We start from the raw sequence: 24,364 nt of genomic DNA, 5'->3' as shown, positions 1-24,364 counted from the left end.
TGTGTGTGTGTTTGTTTGTATATGTGTGTGTAACTATGATACAATATAGAGCAAATATGCATTAAGAGGTAAAGAGGCTTTGTGAGGTTTGAAGGAAGAAAAATTAATTCATAGGATCGCAGAATCTGAGATTTGGAAGGGACACCAAAGACCATTTAGTATAATCTGTACTAGAAAAGGAATCCCCTGTACAATACCCCTGACAAACAGTCAAACAGCTCCTGTTCATACGTGTCCAGTGAGGGAGGCACCCACTGCCTTCTAAGGCAGCCCATTTCACTTTTAAATATCTCTAATTATTAGGAAGTTTTTTCCCTATTCATCCTTAATTTTTAAAATTCCCACCATTGTTCATAATTTTCCCTCTATCTCCCTTCAGGAGGAGATTTTTGTCTCAATGTGGAGACATCCTGTGCAATACTTATTCATGTCCTGCCATAAGTCCAGGAGGCTTAACTCTATATGCTAGGGACCTTCCTCATGTTCTCTTGAAATTACGAGGATTCCAATGGCACCCATGAGCTGACTATTAATTTTATGCCTCCACCATGTTTATCTTTTCATTATAACATAGGGATAGGGTCAGGGACAGGAAGCAATTATACAGACTGGATGTAGGATTTGATTGGTATAAAGAAGTCCTGGTCAGGAAACTCCTTCAACCAGCACAGGTTGGCACTTTCTTTTCAAGTTATAATTTGAGAGTTGCCCAAAGCACCGAGGGCTTAAAAGATTGGCTCAGGGTTACACAACTCATATGTATGAGAGGGAGAACCTGACCCCAGGTTTTCTTGGCTTTAATGCCAGCTGTCTACCCATTAGGCAACAGTCTCAACATACAAAATATACAATGTGAAATCAAAATTGTTTTAAGTTAATTAGCACCAAAAGATGTTCATCTTTGGTGAGACTCTGTTAATACAGTCACCTTTTTTAAAGTTATATTTTTATTTTGTTATGAAAATAACAAATATGAAAATTTCACAAAGAAAGTAGGATCACATATGAAACTTTGAACTTCTGTTATAGAGCTTGTTTTATTTAAAATAATTGTGCTCTAAACTGAACACAATTTACCTTTTTATATACTTCATTTTTTTTCCTCCTACATCTTTGTCACATTCTTCATTTAGCTAAGCACAACGTGAGAATGTAATTACCATTTATGGAACAAAACAGTCTCTGTATTGTGCTATTCCTGAAAGAAGAGGCCTCCAGCATATTGACATTTATGAGGTTTATTGCTATTGATCATGGCTGTGAAGGTCCATTCTCAGAATGCTAAGTGTGGTTTGATTGATGATCTACACTAAGAGAGTACCTGAAGGAATTTTTCTGGTTCTAGTTGTTTGTGACAAGTTTTATGGGAATGTGTATCAATATAAAGAAATAGCATACACACTGAGCACGAGGTAGTGGATTTGGAGTGAGGTGATCTGGGTTCAAATCCTATTTTTGCTACTAACAACCCATTTGACTTCGATCATATCACCTCCTATTTCTTGATCTCCATTTCCCGTCAATAATCAGATGAGATGATCTCTAAGATATTGTTCAGCTCTACATCTTCACATCTTTTGTTGAAAGTATATACATATGCTCACAGACCTTGATTGCTTAAAAGGGTTATCTCATTTCAGTTGAAGGTAACTGAGGTGAAGTGGTAAGTATATATTAGGAAAAGTTCTTGTTCAGTTGTTTCAGTCACATATGATTCTTAGTGACTCCATTTGGGGTTTTCATGGCAAAACTACTGGAGTGGTTTGCCATTTCCTTCTCCAGCTCATTTTACAGTTAAGGAACTGAGGCAAACTGGATTAAGTGACTTGCCCAGGGTCACAGAGCTAATAAGTGTCTGAGGCCTATTGAAATCAGGTCTTCCTGATTCCAGGCCTGGCACCTTATCCATTACACCACCTAGCTGCCCCATATATTAGAAAAGCTGGCATCAAATCTTGGTTCTGCAACTGAATAGTAGTGTACTTTTTTTTTTTTTTTTTGGTGAGGCAATTGGGGTTAAGTGACTTGCCTAGAGTCACACAGCTAGTGAGTGTTATGTGTCTGAGGCAGGATTTGAACTCAGGTCCTCCTGATTCCAGGGCCAGAGCTCTATCCATTGTACCACCTGGCTGCCCCATAATTGTGCATTCTTTAGAAAGACACTGCAGACTTCTGGATCTCAGTTCTACTATCTGTTAAATGAGTATTAATAACTTCATTACCTACTTTATATGTTTTCTTTTAACGAGGCTAAAATGAGATAATGAATATAAACTGCTTTGTATATTTTAGCTAAAATTATTGGATATTTGCAAACTATTTTCCAACAAGTTAGAAAGTAAGCCCTTTAAGGTCAGGGACTAATCATTTTTTTTTTAATTTGTCATACCTCCAACACCTTGCATTGTGAATGACAAAAAGTATATTTTGGTATTGTTGTTGTTCATTGATTTTAGTCATGTCTAACTCTTTGTGACTTCATTTGGGCTTTTATTGGCAAAGATACTGGGTGATTTGTCATTTCCTTCTGTTGATTTACATATGAGGAAACTGAGGCAAATGGGGTTAAGTGACTTGCCCAGGGTCACACAGCTAGTAAGTGTCTAAGGCTGGCTGTAAACTCAGATCTTCCTGACTCCAGACCCAGTGCTCTATCCACTGCAACATCTGGTTGTCCTGACACACATACTAAGCCCTTAAAAAATATTTGTTGAATGAATGAAATTTTTACAGATGCAAAAGATATAGTTATAGATAGAATCAACAAGATAGTTGATAGTATTATAAGATATATATGTATATTATAAGATATATATATGTACACACATATACATACACATATACATACAATATATATGTATGTGTGTGTGCGTGCATGTGTTTGTGTATGTATCATTGTGTTCCTTTTAGGAGAGAAACAAACTCATGTCCAAAAGAAAGTGAGTAGGATGATAAGACTAGAGATCATTCCATACAAAGATCAGTTAAAAGAACTTGAATTTTAGCTTGAAGAAGAGGAGAGTCTAAGGGTGCATGATTGTTGCCTTCAAGCATTTGAATCGATATCATGAGAAAGAGAGATTAAATTTGTTTTGCTTGACCCCAGAGGTCAGAACAAGGAGTAGTGATGAAGCTCTCAGAGAAGTACATTTATGCTTAATTTAGGGAAAAATTCAAACAGAGCTATCCAAAACTAGAATCGGTTCACATGTTAAAAAGTGGGTTCCCTTTCAGTGGAAGCCTTCTAGTGGAGACTGGATGACCTTTCATTAACAATGATATAGAGGAAGTTCTTGTTTCTGTTTAATTAGAACTAATGGCCTCTGAATTCTCTTCCACATCCTAGATTCTATGATTTGAGATTGGCATTGTAATTGCAGCAAATCTCTAACACAATCTTTGAACGAAAAAAGACACAGTAATTATTTGTAGAATCGGCCATTCCACTAACTTGTTGCATAACCTTGGGCATATAAACTAACCTCTCTAGTCTCAATATTTTCATCTGTCAAATGAGAGGGCTGCACTAGATGTTATCTAAGGTCACTTCTAGCTCTAGTATTCTGTGATTCAATTGGACTTAATGATAATTATCTAGTCCTTTATTATACTCAACTATTAGTAATATCTCCCATTAAAAGACATGTTGATGCAGTAGAAAAAGCACAAGACCTAGAGTCAGGAGATATCCTCAAGTCTAAACTCTGCCAATTTTAATATTAGGGAAGTCGCAGAGATACCTTGCTTCTCAATTTTCTGATTCCTAAAATAGATATAATAATTTGTACTCCTCCTACTCATAGATTTATTGGGAGGATCAAATGAAGTAATGCTTGGGAAAGTATTTTATTACTGAAAATTCCTAGACACAAATGCAATCTTATTGTTTTAATATGAATGACTTAATGGTGCAAGTATGGCTGGCCATATGAAAGGTTCCCAGTTTGTGCAAAGGCGCCTTTGGGCTAGACTAATGTGTTTAAAAGTTCACTCTGTTAAATCAACATGCTCTTACTAGGTACCAGGACTATTGAACAAAAACAATAAAACAACTCCTGTTCTCAAGGCAGCACACAGTGGGCCTGGAATCAGGAAGGTGAGTTTATATCTAGCCTCAGAAATTTAGTAGCTGAGTGATCCTGGGCAAGGCATTTAATGTGTACCTGCTTCAGTTTCCTTCCTTATGAAACAGGGACAAATAATAGCACCTACCTCCCAGACTTGTTGTGAGGATCAAATGAAATAATACTTGTTAAGCATTTAGCATAGTGTTTGACACAGATTAGGTGCTTTATAAATGCTTGTTTCCTTCCTTGCTTCTGAAACAGTTTAAATTCTATTGGGCAGTGTTGGGGCAACATATTCATAAGTATATACCAAAGAAATGGAAGGTGATTTTTAGAGGAAGACCTGGTAACTGGCCAGCTCTAAGGTACAAGGACTCTAAAACTTTAATCATCAAGAAACAACTCTCACATGGACTAATGCATATATTTCAAGTGGTAATACAGGTTAAAGCCATGTCCAACATGATTTCTGAGGCTTGGAGAGGCTGAGTGATTTGTCTTTGGTTTTATAACTAGTCTATAATAGAACTAGGAGTGGAATGCAAGTCTTCTGATTTCTCATCTCATGCACCTTGCCCTACATCAAGTCAGAGAGAATCCAATTGGAAGCAGATCCACAGCTTTGTCAGGAAGAGGAAATGGGAGCCAAGTGGATGAGTGTAGGAAAACAGTACTTGCACTTGGTCAAGAAAATGACTGGCCAGACCCAGCTCACCTGTGATGTTAGATTTACGATGTTTCCCATCATTCTCTTGACAAAGGGCTTTATATGCTTTTGAGGGGTAAAATCCTAAGCCCTCACAGGAAGTGGGTAACAGACTACTGGAACAAAAAAAAGACTCCCTGAAAATGCTGAATAATGTCACCTATTTGAAAAGAAGCTAAGTAGTAAAAGCTAGCCAGGTAGAAGTTTGCATTGGAAAGAACAGTAGAGAGCCCAGATCTTCCCAATCAGAAGATATGGGTTTGAATCCTGGCTTTTTCCATCCTCCCCTCTGTGATCTTTGGTAAGATACTTAGTCATTCTTCGCCTTGATTTCTTCATCAGTAAAATGAGGTATTGGACTAGATGATCTCTAAGGTCCCTTCCAGCTTTAAATCTATGGTCCCTTAAGAAAAATGAATAAATATATATTCTTATTTTAAAGCCACAGTTCCTTTATCTTTGAATCCTGGAAGAAAAGAAGGACAAATGGGAAAGGTGAGCTTCTTGGTCATGTTTTGGCTATGGGAGGATGGGGTTTATCAAAGCCAAAAAAATCAATAATTATATCAGTAATAATCGGCCAGCTGATAACTTGCAAAGATAAGACAATTGGTAAATCACATCATGTCTGAGTCACTAATTCTTCATCTATTAAATGAGAACCATACCTATGCTATCTATTTCACAGGAGGAAGGAAACAATCAATTAATTGGTTAGCATCTACTCTGTGTCAGGCATTATGCTAAGTACTTTACAAGTATTATCTTATAACTCTTCATAATAATCCTGGGAGGTAGGTGCTCTTCTTATTTCCATTTTACAGCTGAGGAAAATGAGAAAGAGGTTAATTAAGTGACATGCCTAAGGTGTGAAGTTGGATTTGAATTCAGGTTCTCTCAACCTTAAAGTGCTAAGTATATAACCTTTGTATCAAAGGCTCTCACTTGATACAAAGGGATCATCTACACTTAGAGTGTTTCTCACTTCTCTGACTCATTGTTCCTTCTGTTTTTCTATGAATGAAAATGCTTTGGTCCTCTTTAACTTTGTATCATGATTATTTCTTGTGCCTACTCCCTCCAGACCATAATAATTTGGAAGGATGAGGCATAGAGAATAAAGAAATAAATAATAATAAAGTAGAATGACAACTAGATAAAAACATCAGATACAGAAACTTTCCATGTTCTTAATATGCAACAGTTTGTCTTCATTGTCCTCTACCGACTTGCTGTGAGGAATGAGGCATGTTTCATGACCTCTTCTCCAAGACCTTAGTTTTTTGAAATTATTACTTAGAGTTCATTTGGATTGTTCTAATTTCTGGTGGTTTGACTTCATATCAGTTTGTGTAAATCTTCCCACATTTCTCTGAATTCCTCATATTAATTGTTTCTTATTGTGTAATAATATCCTGTCAGGTTGTCTTATTCTAAGATGACTGCAAGAACCTGATGGACCATAAAGCCCTCCCCTCTTGAATGTCCTCTCCCCTCTTTTCTCTTCACTTCTTATCTTCTCCCCTCTTCTCCCTTCCTTTTCTCTTCCTTCCCCTCCCCTCCTCTATTCTCCACTTCATCCAGGAACAGTAAAATATGGGACTGATTCTTTGTTCCATAAATGGTGATTACATCCTCATGTTGGGCTTAGCTAAATGAAGAATATGACAAAGGAAAAACCAAAAAAAAAAATAATTGGGAAAGAAAAAAGGTAAACTGTGTTTAATCTAGAGTACAGTTATTTTAAATAAAATAAGCTATATAACAGAAGTTCAAAGTTTCATATACAATTCTACTTTCCTTATGTATGTTGATATTTGTTATTTTTGTGGTTATTATTTACTCATTTCAGTCATGTCCAACTCTTTGTGATCCCATTTGGGGTTTTCTTGGCAAAGATGGTCATTTTATAGATGAGGAAACTGAGGCAGCAGAGTTAAATGACTTGTCCAAGGACACACAGTTAGTAAGTGTCTGAGACCAGATCTGAATTCAGGTCTTCTTGATTCTAGATCCAGTTACCTATCCACTGCACCGTTTAGCTGCCTGATTTGTTATTTTAATAATAAAATGGAACATATAACTTTTAAAAAGGGTAAAGCTATTGATACTCCCTAAAGATCAACCATTTTTGTTCTTATTTACTTGTTGAGATTTTAATTTCACATTTTGTAGTTGTAGTTTGTGAGTGTGCATAGAACCATGGCATCAAATACAGAAAAACCTGGATTCAAATACCCACCTCACTAGTGTTTTGCTTTTGACCACTGACTCCCTCAGTCCCTCCTCCTTTCTATTAACCCCTTCCCTTTTCTTCCCCTTTATCCTTATTGTTTCTTCCCTCCCTTTTATCTCCCCTCCCTTTTCTTTCCCCTTTTCCCTCTTACTTCCTAGAGGGCAAGTTAGATTTCTATACCTAACTGATTATGTTATTCTCTTCTTGAGCCAAATTTGATGAGAGTAAGGTTCAGACAATGCTTATCTCCTTCCCTTCTTTCCCTCTGCTGTAATAGGTTTTTCTGTCTTTTCGCATAATGTAGTTTACCCTTTTCTTCCTCCTCCTTTCTCAGTACATTTTCTTAGATCAGATTAATCCACTTACTTGGATCCATTTAACCCACTTGATTAGATTTTTTTTTATTATTACATCAAAGTCAACTTATATCCACCCCCTTTATGTATAATCCTTTAACATGGTGTACTAACAATACAATTCTCAAGAACTACAAGTGTCATCTTCCCTTGTAGGCACGTAAACAGTTTGCCTTTATTAACAACATATTGTATCTTTCTGTCCCATTTACCTTTTTATGTCTCTCTTGAGTCTTGTATTTGAAGATCAAATTTTCTGTAGAGCTCTGATCTTTTTATCAGGAAGGTTTGGAAGTCCCTTATTTTGTTGAATATCCATCTCCTCCCCTGAAAGATCATGAACATTTTTGCTGGGTAGTTGATCCTTGGTTGTAATCCAAGCTCCTTTGCCTTACAGAATCTCATGTTTCACAACCTATGGTCTTTTAATGCTGAAGCTGCAAGGTCCTGTGTAATCCTGACTGTAGTTCCATGATATTTAAATTGTTTCTTTCTGGTTGCTTGCAGTATTTTCTCTTTGACCTGGTAATTTTGGAATTTGGCTACTATATTCCTTGGCATTTTCAATTTGGGATCTCTTTCAGGAAGTGATTGGTGGATTCTTTCTGTGGCTATTTTGCCATCTGGTTGTAGGACCTCAGGGCAGTTTTCCTTTATGATTTCCTGAAAGATACTGTTGGGGCTCTTTTTTTCATCGTGATTTTCAGGTAGACCAATAATTTTTAAATTGTCTCTCCTGGATCGATTTTCCAGGTCAGTTGTTTTACCAATGAGGTATTTTATGTTTTCATCTATTTTTTTTTTCATCTTTTTGTTTCTTTTTGATCGATTCTTGATCTCTCATAGAGTCATTAGCTTCCATTTGTGGTAGGAGAGTTTTTTCTCACCAGAAGGTTCATATACCAATCAAATCCTATATGCAGTCCCAATTCCACTTTCTGTCCCCTTAACGTATAGTACCAGATGGACGAGCAGAGATGCGTTGTGACCTGACTCATTGTCGAGTGTACCCACTTTGATCAAATCAAAGATCCATTAAAATATTAGAGCAATGGAGTGGAAGGAGATTAAATGAGATAATATATGTGCAACACCAATAACCAGGATGCTAGTCACTTTTCAAATATTATAGGGTATCCCAAAAGTCTTTGTGCAGTTTTAAGCTTCCTTTGTCCATATCTGTGCCAAAATAAACTCTACTTTCAACTTCTGCCTTGCCCAATAGTTCCCTCTTAACTTCTGGTTTTGCTGAAGCTTGCTGGTAACCAATCCTTCTCATCTTCCAGTAGCAGGTCCCTAACACAAAGTGAATTTCAAAGTAGAACATTCTCTTTCTCTCAGTACCTAGTGGAGTACCTCCTGCTAACATTAGTACCTACCTCAGATTTAGAGGTTCTTGTTAAAAAAAATTGCCATCTTTTTTTCCAATTAAAATATTTAAATTGAGTATTGATTTAAAAAAAATATCGTAGTGTATCCTTTAAAGTAGTTGGTTGAAACTTTATTTTTGCCAAACTGCTTGCTAGTTTTTTTTCCAGCAGTTCTTATCAAATATGGAAGGTGTTTTTCCCACAAGTAAAATATGTTTTAGAACATATTGAATGGGATTTATTGGGATTGATTTTTTTTTCTTTCCCAGTCTGTCCTACTGTTCAGTTCTTTTGTTTTTAAGCAGCACCAACTAGTTTTGATGATTACTACATTATAATATAATTTCAGGTCACAAGTGTTTTGCCTCTTCATTACTACTTTTTATTGTCATTATCTCTCTTGAGATCCTGGATGTTGTGCTTCTCTAAATGAATTTTGTTATTTTTTTCTAGCTCTATAAAGTAACCACATGGTAATTTGATTGGTATAACACTAAAACTGTACATTAATTTAAGTGTTATCATTATTTGTGTTATATTGGCATGACTCAAACATGATCAGTGGTTATCTCTCTAATTTATTCTGCATTTCTTTAAATAGTGATTATCTAGTATGAATATATATGTATATACTAGGTACATCTATGTGTGTACGTATTTCAATGGGTATTAGTGACTCCTCATTGTGTTATTCCTACCATAGTAATTTTGAATGGGGTTTCCCTTTCTGTTATTTCTACTATATTTTGTTATTGTTACATAGAAATGTTGACAATATATAAAAGCTTATTTTGTATCCTCTCACTTTATGGAAGTCAGTATTTGTCTAAATCAGTTTCTTTTTGATTCTATGCATTTTTCTAAATAATAATGATAGTAACAGCTAGCATTTATATAGCACTCTAAAGTTTGTCAAATTATATATGTATATGTGCATTGTATAATACGTGTGTATGTATGTATGCATACAAATGCATGCATATATATTTATACATATATATGCATACACACACATATATATGTATATACTCATTTGATTCTCATAGAAATCTAAACAAGGAGACAAGCTGAGAGATGCCAAGTGATTTGAATGTAGTCACACAATCAATGGGCAGGAGTAGATTTCCAACTTAAATTTCCTGATATAAATCCTAACACTAGAATATCCTGGCCCTACTAGCTGGTCTATTTTTTCCAAATAGGAATGATTTTAGCATTTCTGGAGCTATGTCAAATAATAGTAAAGAAAGGAGAAATTCTTACTTTGCTCCTGTATTTTTTGAGACTGTTTCTGATGATTCCCATTACAAATGATGCTTTAGATATATTACATTAATATATTATAGTACCTATACATAAGAACATATTATTAGTTTTTGATATGTAATTTATAATATTAAAAATGATCCTTCTTTTCCTATACTCTGTAGAAGTTTGGTAAAACTTAATGTTGTAGGTTGCTAAAAGCTTTTTATGTATCTAGTGACAAAATTATGTGGTTTGGGATCTTTTGTTTATAATATAATTGTTAATTGTTTTTAATATTGAACCATCCTTTCATCTCTGATATACATTCTGTATTTTTGCAAGAGTTTTATGTAAAGTTTTTAGCACAACATGCATTAGTTACAGTGTTCTTTCTTATTTTATTTTTTTTTTATTTTTGACATTCATTTTAAAAAATTGAGTTTCAAATTCTCTTATTCTCTCCTGTCCCTCCCCAACCATTGAGAAAGCACCCATTATATGACAATATGCCATCAATTATCTATGTGAATTATTTAAAACATATGTCCATATTATTTATGTTTTTTTAAAGCAAGAAAAATGAAGAAAGTTTAAAAAAAGTGTGCTTCAATCTGCACTCAGAATTCATCATTTCTCTCATTGGAGGTGAGAAGCCTTTTTCATCATGGGTCCTTTATAATTATCTTGGATGATTGTATTGATCAGAATAGCTAAGTTTTTCACTTATCATCATCTTATTTTCACTTATGATCATCATTATGGTATTGCTATTACTGTGTATAATGTTTTCCTGGTTCTGCTCACTTCACTTTGTATGAGTTTATATGTCTTCCCAGAATTTTTCTGAAACCATCCTCCTCATAATTTATCATAACACAATATTATTCAATCACAATCATATACCAGAACTTGTTTAGCCATTTCTTAATTGATGAGCATTTCATCAATTTCTAATTCTTTGACACCACAAAATATTTGTATAAATAATACAATGTATAAGTAATTTTTTTTAGCACAAATAAGTCCTTTTCCTTTTTTCTTTGATGTCTTTGGGATACAGACCTAGTAGTGACATTGTTGGGTCAAGGGTATGCATAGTGTTATACTTCTTTGAGTATAGTTCTAAATTGTTCTCCAGAATGGTTGGACTACACAACTCTACCAATAGTGCATTAGTGTACCTATTTTTGCACATACCCTCCAGCATTTATTATTTTCCTTTTCTGTCATGTTAGACAATCTGGTAGGTTTGAGGTGGTACCTCAGAGTTGTTTTAATATGCATTTCTCTAGCCAGTTATGATTTAGATCATTTTTAATGTGACTTGATAATTTTGATTTTTTTTTTACTTCTGAAAACTGTTTTTTCATATTCTTTGACCATTTATCAATTGGTGAATAACTTATTTTTTATAAATTTGGCTCAGTTCATTATATATTTGAGAAATGAGGCCTTTATCAGAAAAATGTTATAATTTTTTTTCCAGTTTCCTGATTTCCTTTTAATTTTGCCTGCACTGGTTTTGTTAGGCAAGTCACAACTTCTATTAGTTTTTCTCTCTCTCTCTGAAAATTGTTTTGTAATTGTCTTCATATAATCTCTGAGTTTGTCTTGGCAAATAGTCTCCCAAATATTTTGCATGGTTTGCAATTATTTTATTAAAAAAATGGGGCAACTAGGTGGCACAGTGGATAGAGCACCGGTCTTGAAGTTGGGAGGACCTGAGTTCAAATCTGGCCTCAGACCAAACACTTACTAGCTATGTGACCCTGGGCAAGTCACTTAACCCCAATTGCCAAACAAAACACACACACACAAAAAAAAAACAAGTTGAGTGCTTCTACTGTGGAGCAAAGGGGGAAATTACTCAAGTTTATTTTCCTGCTTGGCCTTGCACAGAGGTGTTTCACTGCTAGTGGATGTCTGTCAGCCTGGAGTTCTGCCTACTGGAGTTGTGCTTCCCAGAGTTGTGTGGAGGCACCAAGTAATTTGGCTGCTGGAGAACAACGTGGCCTGTGGTGGTTTTTCCAAGCTGGTGTCTACTAGTTCCCCTTCCTGTACTGAGGCACTTGGGGGTCCTGGTGTTAGCACCTGTCTGCTGCACTAACGTGGGTCTCAGGATCTCCCCCTGGCATTGTGAGGTGGGTCTTGCTGCTGGATTGCTGGGATGTCTCCCCCTTCCTGTACAGCTTTCTCTCCCTCAAGCTTCCTGGGCTACAAGACTGTAGCACCCTGTCTTTTTGCTGGCTCAGGATTTTTCCTGGGTCAATATTTTCTGGGCTTTTAGAGGTCAATAAGGGAGGGTAAGAGCGATTAACTCCTTACTCCATAATCTTGGCTCCCAAAAACGGAACTCCTTGCAATTATTTTATTTTATTTTTAAAAAATTATTAATTAATTAATTTTTAGTTTTCAATATTCATTTCCACAAGATTTTGAGTTCCAAATTTTCCTTATTGCCTGTATATCTTATTTCCCAGTAGTATGTAAAAACAATTTTTAACATTTATTTCCAAAGCTTTGGGTTCCAAATTCTCTCCCTTTCTCCCTCCCCACCCACCCTCATTGAGAAGGCAAGCAGCTCGATACAGGTTGTACATGTGTACTCATGCAAAACACTTCCGTAGTAGTCACATTGTGAAAAACTAAATATATTTCCCTTCATTTTATCCCACCCCCATTTACTCTATTCTCTCTTTTGACTCTACCCCTCCCCAAAAGTATTTGCTTCTGATTACTGCCTCCCCCAATCTGCCCTCCCCTCTATCATCCCCTTGCTCTCTTATCCCCTTCCCCCTATTTTCCTGTAGGGTAAGACAGATTTCCATACCCAATTGAGTGTGTATGTTATTCCCACCATAACCCAAATCCAATGAGATTAAGATTCACTCATTCTCTCTCACCTTCCCCCACTTCCCGTCCACTGTAAAAGCTTTTTCTTGTCTGTTTTATGAGAGATAATTTACCCCATTCTACCTGTCCCTTTCTCCTTCTCCCAGTATAATGCTCTCTCACCCCTTAATTTTATTCCACAAATAACACCCCTTCATCTTCAACTCACCCTGTGCCATCTATCTATCTATCTATCTATCTATCTATCTATCTATCTATCTATCTATCTATCTATCTATCTATATGTTTTTTTTTTCACTCCAACTGCCCCAATACTGACAAAAGTCTCATGAGTTACAAATATCATCTTTCCATGCAGGAATATAAGCAGTTCAACTTTAATAAGTCCCTTAAGATTTCTCTTTCCTCTTTACCTTTTCATGCTTCTCTTGAGTCTTGTATTTGAAAGTCAAAATTTATATTCTGCTCTCGTCTTTTCATCAAGATTGCTTGAAAGTCCTCTGTTTCTTTGAATATCCATTTTTCCCCTTGAAGAATTATACTCAGTTTTGTTGGGTAGGTGATTCTTTTTTGTAATCTATCTCCTTTGCCCTCCAGAATATCATATCCTCTAGTCCCTTAATGTAGAAGCTGCTAAATCTTGTGTTATCCTGATTGTGTTTCCACAATACTTGAATTATTTTTTTTTCTGGTTGCTTGCAATATTTTCTCTTTGACCTGAGAACTCTGGAATTTGGCTATAATATTCCCAGGAGTTTCCCTTTGGGGATCTCTTTCATGAGGTGATCAGAGTATTCTTTCCATTTTTATTTTATCCTCTGGTTCAAGAATATCAGGGCAGTTTTCCTTGATAATTTCTTGAAAGATGATGTCTAGGCTTTTTTTTTGATCACGGCTTTCAAGTAGTCCAATAATTTTTAAATTATCTCTTCTGGATCTATTTTCTAGGTCAGTTGTTTTTCCAATGAGAAATTTCTCAGTCTTCTATTTTTTTTCATTATTTTGGTTTTGTTTTACAATTTCTTGATTTCTCATAAAGTCATTAGCTTCCATTTGCTCCATTTTAATTTTAAGGAAGTATTTTCTTCAGTGAGCTTTTGGACTTTCTTTTCCATTTGAACAATTCTACTTTTTAAGACATTCTTCTACTCATTGGTTTTTTTGGACCTCTTTTAACATTTGGGTTAGTCTATTTTTTAAGGTGTTATTTTCTTCAGTATTTTTTAGGTCTCCTTTAGCAAGCTGTTGACTTGTTTTTCATGATTTTCTTGCATTACTCTCATTTCTCTTCCCAGTTTTTCCTTTACTTCTCTTTCTTTCTTCTTAAAATCTTTTTTGAGCTCTTCCATAGCCTGGGACTGATTCATACTTTTCTTAGAGGCTTTGGATGTAAGAGCTTTGACTTTGTTGTCTTCTTCTGGTTGTATGCTTTGATTTTCTTTGTCATCAAAGTAAAATTCTATGGTCTGTTTTTTGTGCAGTTGGTTCATTTTCCCAGCCAATTACTTGAGTTTTAAACTCTTTGTTAAAGTAGAAGTCTGCTTCCAGTGAGGAGAATGTTCTGTCCCAAGCTTTGGGGGTTTTGTGCAGCTGTTTTCAGAAATATTTCTAGGGACCTGTAAATTTTCAGTTCTTCCAAGGTGGTATGATCAAAGGTGAGGTGTTTACTCCTTTCCTGGCTTGTGCTGTGGTCTATGAGTGACCACAAGCACTCTTTTCTGCCTTGGAACTGTGAGGAGGATTCCTTCTCCACCAATGCCACAAGCTCCACCATGCCAATACTCCTCCTTGCTCCAGGACTATCACTCAGAACTGTGACCCAGATCCAATCACGGGCAAAGCAGGATAATCCTGTCTCAGTGCCAGCAAAGAGATCCCTGCAATCCTCTCTGATTAGCTGCTTGACTCCTGCCTCTGTCTGTGGAGTGAGAGTTCTGGAAGTATCCACCACCCCAGCGCTGAGCCAGGACCTTGGCCATACCAAGCTCCTTTCTCATTGGACCTTTCCTATTGACCTTCTAAGTTGAGAAGTCTGGAAACTACCACAGCTACCCATGATTCAGTCCCCTGAGGCCTGCTCCAGGTTCACTGAGGCCTGGTCTTTGCCTGCATGGCCCATGCTGAACTGTGCTCCTCTTCCATTCCAGTGCAACAGACCTTTCCAATCAACCATCCAGGTTTTATTGGGCTGGGAATTTATTTCTGCCTTTTTGTGGGTTCTGCTGCTCTAGAATTTATTTAGAGTCATTTTTTACAGGTATTTGGAGGGGTTTTGGGGAAAGCTCAAGCAAGTCACTGCTTTTACTCCACCATCTTGGGCTCTGCCCCCTCCCCCTGGAATTTCTCTATTTCTTGCTGCTGGGTTTTTTGGTAGTATATAGAAATGCTGATGATGTATGAGTGTTTATCTTACATCTTGCAACTTTGCTGAAGTTATTAATTGTTTCAAATAGTTTTTTAGTAGATTCTCTAGTGTTCTCTAAGTATACCATTACATCATCTACAAAGAATGTAGGATTGTACTTCGTTGTGTATTTTATTACTTTAATTTCTTTTTCTTTTAATTTCTTTTTCTTGTCATATTGCTATTGCTAACATTTCTAATGAAATGTTGAATAATAGTGATGACAAAATGGACATCCTTGCTTAACTCTTGATCTTATTTGGAAAGGCTCCTATCTTATCCCCAGTACAAATAATGCTTGCTCTTGATTTTGGATGGATACTACTTATTTTAAGAAAGGCTCTATTTATTCTATGCTTTCTAGTATTTTTAATAGTAATGGTTGTTTTACTTTGTCAAAAACTTTTCCTGCATCTATTGATGTGGTTAATTATGCTGATAGTTTTTCTAATATTAAACTAGCCCTGCATTCCTAGTATAACTTCCACCTCATCATTGTGTATAATCTTTGTTGTAATATTACTGTAATCTCTGTGCTAGTATCTTATTTAAAATTTTTGCATCAATATTCATTAGGGAAATTAGCCTATAATTTATTTTTCTGTTTCTGCTGTCCCTTATTTAAGTATCAAAACCATATTTGTGTCATAAAAAGAATTTATCCTTTAGGCCCTGAAACCCTTTACCTTTTAGTGACTCTGCTCTGCCTACATTTTTCCTGGATCTCCTTCTAATTGTTCTACCTTTCCTTTGCATTGCTGGACAGCATTAGTTTCTATCATTTCTTGAGGGCCTTTGGGAAGATTCAGGCTGAGCCACTGCCATGGTAGCACTAGGTCTGCATGCTAAAACCAAAGCCTGTTAGATTGTTTGTGCTGCCTGCTTTCAGAATCCAGAGGGGGTTACAGATGTGGGATACTGAGTGGGATTTTGATACATATAAGTGCTCTAGTATAATTTTATTTGGATAGGTGTTCTGTTTTCTTATCTTAGATTCAGCTGAAGTTATTCTATATGTCATGAATAATTTCCTTTAGAGGTAGCTCAAGGAACACTGAGCCTGGAGGCAGGAAGACCTAGGTTTCAATCTGCCCTCAGACACTTGCTTGCTGTGTGACCCTGAACAAGTTACTTAACTTGTCTGCCTCAGTTTCCTCAACTGTAAAATGGGGATAATAATAGTACCTACCTTGCAGGGTAGTTGTGCGGATACTATTTGTAATGAGGTACTATTTGTAAATGAGAGACTCTTTGTAAAAGCCCTTTCTACAGCGCCTGGCACATAGTAATTGCTATATAAATGCTTATTTCCCCTCCCACCCCTGCTGAGGTTTTGGGGTTGGAGAGGTTTGCAGATAAGCATTACTCCACAATGCTCTTTATGATCCCCTGCTACTATGAGTTAAGTGTACATTAAGTGTGTTGAGCTTATAATGGCTTTATTCACAAACATCCTATGGGATAGATAGTAGAAGATTTAATGTTCCAATTCTATAGATGAAGAAAGTGAATCTTGGAGAGACAAAATTTCTTGCACGAGGTCACACTGCTAGCCTCATTCAATCAAAAACTACTTATACTGGGCACTGTGCTAGGGGCTAGGAATATGAAAAGGAAACAATCCTGTCCTAAAGGAGTTCACATTCTATTTGGGAGGACAAGTCACTCATATGAAAGTTGACAGGATAATACTAGGTAATTTTGGGAGCCAGAGTACTAGGCATTGGCAGGTAGGAGGAAGACAGGTACATATGAGAGCTATGACTTAAACCTTGGTATCAGGTCTCCACGATTGGTATTTATTCACTATCCCATGCAAGACAGAATTGATGAGGAAAGAAACACAAGTGGAGCTGGCTCTATCCAAATGCCTCCTTTTCTGAGTTTCAACTTCCTTCATCTATGTGACTAGAATGATTTGTTGCACCAAATCAGCCTAATCTCCCATCTTACTCAAAAGCATCAGTTCCCTGATAGTGATGGCCAGCATAGAGCTGTGCCTATCTGGGTTCTTAATGAATGCTTGGTGATGATGAGTGACTAAGCCTCCTGCCTTCACCACTGATGGTGCCTTTGTTAGAAAATTGAGATGGGGCTTGACCTTGATTAAAATCTGAAGGGAGATTGAAGCTTGTTCAGGCTAGGTCACTGCTAACAGAATGAAAACAGTCACTCTGTTCTCCCAGGCTAAGCTGTATTTCTGTGTGGCTGCCATCATTCCTTGCTCTAGTCTCCACAGACTGTTTTCTTTATAGCAATATTTCACAAGCAAATGAGCAAAGATGAAATAGGACATCTGGAAGACTGAAAAGGTTGATTTATTTTTAGTCTGTGGAGAATAATAATAGCTTACATTCCCATGGTACTTCACAGGGACAAAGTGTTTTCATACACACTCATTTAATCATAACAACATGACGAAGCAGGTAGCACAGGGATTATTATCACTGTTTCACAGATAGGAAAACTGAGGTTCAAAATGTTTGAGTTGGTTCAAATTACACAGCTAATGACAGAATTAGAACTCAATTCCATTCAAACTTTAAATCGTCTACTTTTAAATATCTCTTTTTTTGGGGGGGGGAACCTACATAGGAATTTAGTCACACAGTTTTTGCTCCTTCCAACTCTCAGAGTAGAATTTTTTTTTAAAATTTCATTGCTCTATAGAATCTCACAATCTTAATTCCAAAGGGGCCCCAGAGATCATCTTACCCAAATGCTTACCTGAAGCATGATAAACAATATCTATCCCTCTAGTAACAATGGACCCAACTCATTTCTTCTTCCCCTGACTCCTTCCTCTATTCCTAGATAACTCATTTTATTTTTGGATGGCTTTTATTGTTATGATGTTTGTATTTATGTTGGGATGACAGACATGGCAGTGTTCAGTCTTCCTAGGCAGAGTGTACCTGAAACAATGAAATTTAAATTCCATCAAGGAATCAAGAGCTGAAACCTGCCTTCCTAACTAAAATACAGAATTCTTCTTTTACTTGGTGCATCAAGAAGTATACAAAATGAATTGAGAACTTCTCCATCCTCTCAGACTTGAATTTAGGAAAGAAGTATTATTTCATCTACTGGGAAACTTCCAACACCAACAGAAGAATGCAAAGTATATATAATTTAATAGATAAGGGAATTGTTTGAGGCGCAAAGAGATCAATTGAGTTGCCAGAGTTGGTGACATAGTAAGTAAATTTCAAGGGTAGAACTTTGAACCAGGTCTTTCTGCTGTTAAGCCCTGAATTCTATCTGATAGACATGTAACTTCTCTACAATGATACCAGGTTCTATATGAGTCAAGTAACTCCCTTCTTAACTTAGGAACAGAAGAGTAAAGGGACGTGTAAGGTGAAATTGTCCAATCAATAGGCAGCAGTATCAGAGTCATAGAGGTCATCTGAGCTATCCTGCTGTTAGGCATGACTACCTATGGGTAATCCCAGGCCTGGGAGCAGCTCCCCTGATTTTAAATAGCTACAAATTCCCAGAACCCTTCTAAAATAGCCTCTCTTAAGAATCCCAGAATCAATTTCATCAGGGTGATGATAACTGGACTTTGGATCAGGAGCCCTGGGTCCTTTACCTCTCATTAGCCATGTTACCATGGGTAAATCGCCTCACCTCACCACATAGAAGTCAGATAATGGAAGTCATTTGATTGAGGTCATATAGCTATTAAGTCAGCTAATAAAAATTGTTTAAATGAATGAAGCACCTGGAAACTTTCAAATTCTGCCTTCCCCTTTATCTGTGCATAGCCAGCCTGGGAATTCATCATTTTATGCCACTGTGCATGAATTGCAAAGAATTACCAGAATCAAGATACAGCAAAGTTTTAATGACATTTAATAAGTGAAGAAACCCTTCCTTCCTCAAATAGAAAGCTTCACATCTCCTACTGGCACCAGGCAATGGCTGTCTCATTTTACTTGTACTCAAGGGAGTAGTTACTGTAGGAATGATGTAAATTATTCTCAAACAGAAGGTTCAAAATCCTTTATCTTAAATGAATTCTCTTAAAAAATACACACATAGAGTAATGTAATAGTAGAAGCAGGTCTTGTGTTGCACTGCTCCATTAATATATAGATAAATGTATTTCATTTTCTAGATTCCAGAAGAAGCTCTATTTTAGAGTAATGGGTTTTGAAGCTTTTAATTTTCAGGAATCTGGAAATCGTGGTTACTACTTTGTTGTTGTTTTTAAAACATGTTTTATTATTGCTATTTTGTAACATTAATCATTTCTCTATCCCCTCTACCCATCATAGAACTAATTCGTTTGTAACAATGAAGTATGATTTATCAAAAACAAAAGAACTTGATCATATCTGACCTACTGCATGTATGCCTCAGTGCATGCCTCATTTCACATCTGTGGTTCCCCCCTCTCTAAAGAGAGAAGTGAAGAATGTTTTCATCAGTCCTATGTAGTTAAGATTGGTAATTACAATGATCTGAATTCTCATATCCTTTGTTATTGTTTTCCTTTACATTATTGTGGATTTTGTGAGAGTTCTCTGGGGCTCCTACAAATTGTCTATACGATGTTCAGATGAACAAATAAGCCTGTCCAGGAAACATTTTCTGAAGCCAACAATGTCAGTTTTTATAAGTCAATTAACAAAAATGTATTTTAAGAATTTCCAAAGATACTCCTTAACAAAGAGATGTCATTTTGGGGAGCCAAGAGAATGTTCATTAGCAGATACAGAATCACAGAATCTCATTTTGAAAGTGACTAGAACAGTCATCAAATTTGATGTGAACTGGCAAGTCAGCATGGCACACAATAAAGGAGGCTTGATTTGGAGTCAAAAGACTTAAATTCAAATCCTTCCTCTTCTGTGTGTGTGTGTGTGTGTGTGTGTGTGTGTGTGTGTGTGTGTGTAGTTCATTTTGATGCTCACAAAAAGCTTTTGGGATATGAAGAACGGATATTATTTTGCAGATGAAGACTGAGGGTCAGAAAGAAGTGGCCTGCCCTAGGTCGTACAACTAATAGTAATAGTGATAGTAACAATATCGTTACATTTTCATTCAGTCATTTTTCAGTCATATCTAACTCTTCATGACCCCATTTGGGGATTTCTGGGCAAAGATACTGGAGTGGTTTTCCATTACCTTCTCCAGCTTACTTTACAGTTGAGAAACTGAGGAAAACAGGATTAAATGACTTGCCCAGAGTCTTGCAGCTAATAAGTGTCTAAAGATGAGTCTTTCTGACTCTGGTCCTGGCATTCTATCTACTACACCACCTAGCTAGTCATTTTTATATTTGCTGTTATATAATACCAATAGTTAGCATTCATATTTCTCTTTAAGATATGCAGAATATGATACATATGTTATCACATCTCATCCTCACAACAATTCTGGAAGGTAGGTGCTATTATTATCTCCATTTTACTGATGAGGAAACTGAGGCAGAGAGAATTATTTGCCTAAGATCACACATCTAGCCAGTGTCTCAGGCAGGATTTGAACTCAAATTTTCCTGACTCCAAATCCAGCACTTCATCCACTTTGTCACCTTTGTAAGTGGTAGTCCTGAGGATTCATTTCAATAAATATTTATTAAGCTCCTAACAAGTGCTTGGTGCCAGGCAGGATACAATGATAAAAGAATACACTGTCTAGGAGGCCCTCAAGGAACATAGAATCTACCAGCAGGGTAAGATGAATGCACAGACAACTATCATTCTAGTTTTGCTAGATTGTTGCTCTAAGATTATATATAGCCTTTCAGTACTCTGCCCTAAGCAGTCTTCATGTAGAATACTGCATTCAATTCTAGGTGCCAAATTTTAACAATTACATTGACAAACTAACCCGGATGATAATAACAATAACTGAAACTTACAAAGACTTGCAGAGTACTTATATATTTTGTCCTCAAAACTCATTTGTGAGTTAGATGCATCAGGTATCATGATCTCCCTTTTACAGACAAAGAAACAGAGTTACAGAGAATTTGTGACAGAGATACGTAGCTAGCAAGTGTTGAAGGTGAGATTTGAAGCCACATCTTTCTAATTCCAACCTACCCACTATGTCACACTGCTTCCAGAGAAAAGACGACTGGAGATCATGCTATAATTTTGTATCATTTCAGTCATGTCTGACTCTTGGTGACCACATTTAGGGTTTTCTTGGCAAAAATACTGAATTGGTTCGCCATTTATTTCTGCAGACCATTTTACAGAAGAGGAAACAGGCAAACAGAGTTAAATGACTTGCCCAATGTCACACAACTAGTACGTGTTTGAGGACAGATTTTAACTCATGAAGATTAGTCTTTTTGACTTCAGGCCTGGCCTTCTATTCACTGAGACACCTAGCTGCCCTCATGCCATAATAATTCTGATTAAAAGAACTGAGGGGTATTTAGAAAGAAAGCTTGGGGTAAGGGATATGATGGCTGTTTTCAAATACTTGAGCAGATACCATGGACGAGACAGACTAGATTTCTTTTTCTTGGCCCCAGTGGGCAGAGTTAGGGGAAATAGATGGAAGTTTCAGAAAGACACATATAAGAGAGGCAAATTTCTGTTCTATGTAAGGAAAAACTTCCTAACAATTATAACTGTTCCAAAGTGAAATGGGTCACTTGGGATACTACATTGGAGCTTTTTAGCAGGAACAGAATGTCTACTTGTTAAAAATGATATAATTATGATAATAGCTAGCATTTTTATGGTGCTTTAAGGTTACAAAGTACTTTACAAATATCTCATTTTATCCTCACAACAATCTTGGGAGGTAGGTACTATTATTATCCTCATTTCACTAATGAGGAAACTTAGGCAGGCAGAAGTAAAGTGACTTACCTAGGATCACAGAACTAGGAAGTACTTGAGTACGATTTGAACTCAGATCTTCCTGACTGTAGGTCTGGTACACTACCCACTGTACCACCTTGCTGCCTGTTAGATTCCAATTCAGGATGGGCAGGGTGATGTCTGAGGTCTCTCCTAATTCAGAAATTCTATTATATAAGTATATGGGATAAGTACAAATGGAAAAAAAAATAATGTCACATACATTTTAAAGTTTCTAAAGCTCTTTTCATTCATTTCCTGATTGGAGTCTCACTTTGACACTGTGAGGTGGGTACTATAGTTATTCTCACCATTTTAGACTCAGAGAGTTAAGTGATTTATCTTTAGTCACCGAGCTAGTGTCTGAAGTGAGATTGGAATCTTGTTCTTTTTTCACTGCAAATCCAGCATTCTGTCCACTATCATCTCCTGCCTCTCTCAAGGATAAGATGAGAAGTTTAACCTGTGGGCTCAGGGAAGATTTCAAGGAAGACCTGTCCTTTGAAGAAAGGGAAAAGTTTCAGTAGACAGAGATATTTGGGGATGGAGGTGGGATAAGCAAAAGTAGAGAGACCAGTCTAACTATGAAAGGCTATATACAAAATGACACAGTGCCCAGGTGAAGAGAAAAGACAGTCTGTATTCTATTGCAATAGATATTTCCCTTCCTTAACTTTGCATGATTGTGTGTTTTTGTATATGTTATTAGAAGGTACTGAGATAAGTTGCTTATTGACAAGTGATCAAGAAGAATACATGAAAAATTTTTTTAAATTGTATATATCAAGAACAATTGGAATAGCAAGTGGTCTGGTTAGTACAGAGCATAGCTTAAAAATGGGGCTGGAAAGGTAAGTTAGAGTCAGATTTTTGAAGGACCCTGAATGCCAGATGCTGAATGCCAATTCGTATTTTCTTTGGTAGAAAATAGGGAACAACTGAAAGTCATTGGATTGAGGGATTGGCATAGACTTTGACATGGGAATATTACATGGAGGACAGATTGGAATGAGGTGAAACTAGAGGCAGGAATACCAAATGGAAGGCTTCATGATAATCTAAATACAAGGTCATTAAGACCCATACTACAGCAGTGGCAATGGGAATTGAAGGGAGTAGTAGGAATGAGAAATAATATAGAGTTCTCATTGACAGAACTGAGAGCTGATCTGATGTGGAAGGTGAAATAGAAGGTATAATAAAGTATGACTCTAAGCCCACGAACATGGGTGAATAGATGGATGACAGGGCCAGGAATGGAAACCAGAATGTTGATAGCAGGGACAACTTTATAAGAGAAGATAATGAGTTCAATATGGATATGTCGAGTTTGATGTGTCAATAGAACACTCAGGGAAGAGAGAATTTTATGAACTAATGAACCCTGGAATTCTTAGAATGGCTTTGAAAGACTATGATTCTAAAAAAAAAAAAAGAACTAAACCTTGAAAAACAAAGTCAGTGTCTGAATGTTCCTGAGGAGTCATGGATGCTTACACAAAAGAACTGAATGTGAAAAGAATTTTTAAGATATAGTGCCTAAGATTAGTCACCTGAGGGAAATAAGCTTAGTCAAAACTGAGCCCTAAAACCTGGGAGAAAAGAGCTGATTACAGACCACTCTTCTTAGCCAAGAAAGTGATGGAAAAAGTACATGTTTCGTGTGTGACTTGTGAGTTGCCTGGTTGGGACCTTTTAGCATTTTGCTTAATGGGGGCATTGCAAACATGCCTGGGAGTTGTGCAGAAATCAGATCAATGTGAATCACATCAGGAAATATAATATATTGAGCACCAAATGTGAGACCTTGGTTAGACACTGAGGGCGATATAGAGATAGATAAGATATTGTCCTTTTATTTAAGAAGCTGGAAGGGTCATTTCAGTTTCTTATAACAAAAATGGATCAAATATGGCAATGTTTTTGTAGAATTAATATAACACCTAATATGTTCCAGGCCCTTCCCTAAATGCTCTTGGCAAATATCTCATTTGGACCTCATAACAATCTTGTAACATAACAGTTCATAACAACCTCTTATCTACATTTCCATTTAGTGCCTGAGGAATTGAGGCAAACAGAGGTTAAGTGACTTGCCCAGGGTCACACAGCTGGTAAGTATCTGAGCCTATATTTGAACTCAGGTCTTCCTGACTCTAGGCCAGTGGACTCCACTGTACCACCAAGCTGGCACAAAAAGCACCCTACTTCCAGGGGCTTCAATATATAACAAATGCCAAGTCCATGCCCTACACTTCTAGCAGGAACCAAGATTTGGATTTAGAGTTACT

The sequence above is a fragment of the Vombatus ursinus genome, unplaced genomic scaffold, assembly GCF_900497805.2.
Source record: "Vombatus ursinus unplaced genomic scaffold, bare-nosed wombat genome assembly UNPS02014973.1, whole genome shotgun sequence".
In the NCBI taxonomy this organism is placed as follows: Eukaryota; Metazoa; Chordata; class Mammalia; order Diprotodontia; family Vombatidae; genus Vombatus; species Vombatus ursinus.
The sequence above is the reverse complement of the archived record's forward strand: the minus strand, read 5'-3'. Positions refer to the sequence as shown.